The sequence below is a fragment of the Toxoplasma gondii genome (genome assembly GCF_000006565.2).
Source record: "Toxoplasma gondii ME49 unplaced genomic scaffold asmbl.543, whole genome shotgun sequence".
In the NCBI taxonomy this organism is placed as follows: domain Eukaryota; phylum Apicomplexa; class Conoidasida; order Eucoccidiorida; family Sarcocystidae; genus Toxoplasma; species Toxoplasma gondii.
Genome location: NW_017383391.1, coordinates 1 through 1,268, shown reverse-complemented (window position 1 = coordinate 1,268; position 1,268 = coordinate 1). Strand labels below are relative to the sequence as shown.

Below are 1,268 nucleotides of genomic sequence, written 5' to 3'. Positions count from 1 at the left end.
AGATATGCTCCAACTCAACCTCTCTCAGAGATCGTGTTCGGTCGTAGGTGCGAAGAATGGCAAAGCCAAAATCTCCTTACTCTCACTTTCATTGCGCATACAGGAGTAAAACCCGCATACTCGCACATATGTTAGACTCCTTGGTCCGTGTTTCAAGACGGGTCGGTTGGAACCGATTAAGCCAGCATCACAGAAACCGAGTACTCGAAAGTGGAGCTCGGAAACAGGAACACTCCTCAGCCACAAGGAAAAGGAAAGAACAAAGATATACCGGTCCACAAGGAACCTACCTTCTTTGAACGAAATCAATTCCGAGTAGCTGATGCTGACCTCTCCAAAAAGATGAACCGGAAATACATCAAGAAACCAAAGCCTAAACCTGGTGAGAGAGAGAAGGCAAAGGGATAGATGGCAAACCGGCGGCACTTCTTGGAATCAAAAAGGTCCCAATCGCTTCCTTTTCAGCAATTTCAGGCACTTTTAATCTCTTTCCAAAGAACTTTTCATCTTTCCCTCACGGTACTTGTTTGCTATCGTTCTCGCGCCAGTACTTAGCTTAATGTGAAACCTACCACACCATTTTGCGCTCAAATCCCGATGAACGCGACTCTATAAAAGCGTACCGTACGTGGACAAAAAAACGCAGGGGAAAGGACGGGATTCTCACCCTCTATGATGTCTTTCCCAAGAAACTAACCCTTGCGCTTCCACTGGTAACGCCTCTCGAGGCTACAAGTCAACAGCTCGGAAAGAGCAGTTGATTTCCACTTTGAGCTGATCCCGGTTCACTCGCCGTTACTAAGGGAATCATAGTTATTTTCTTCTCCTCCGCTTAATAATATGCTTAAGTTCAGCGGGTAACCTCGCCTGATTTCAGGTCTGATAAATAAATCGGACAAACGCCCGAGACAAAACAACAACGACGAAACCTCGCAGAGCAACAATGGAACCGAAATTCCATTGCGGTATTGAAGTCGATCGACAGCATCAATGAAACTTTGTCTTCAATGAAGAAGCCACCGTATCTCAATGATGTCATCGATACAACTCAACAATACACTTGAGCCTCTAAAAGAAGAGGCACGAGTAGTTTCTCCGCTGTGTTCATTATTCAGGGTGACATTGAGTATTCAACACTCATGACACCCAATCATACTGCTCCTAGGGGGCTTCAGCCAAACTGAAGCAACGACCCTAAAAAAGCAGAAAATTGTGATTTCAAAGACACTGAAACAGACGTACCAAGGAGAATATCCCCAAGGTGCCAT

At 45.3% G+C, this 1,268-nt stretch overlaps 1 non-coding gene across 1 annotated transcript; it reads right to left on the bottom strand.

Annotated features, from left to right (window-relative positions):
• Positions 1-882, bottom strand: TGME49_459360 (the record flags this gene model as incomplete). The annotated part of the gene is made up of 1 exon (XR_001974280.1): positions 1-882. It is a non-coding gene; the product is annotated as a 28S ribosomal RNA (ribosomal RNA).
• Between the last annotated feature and the right edge of the window lie 386 nt (positions 883-1,268).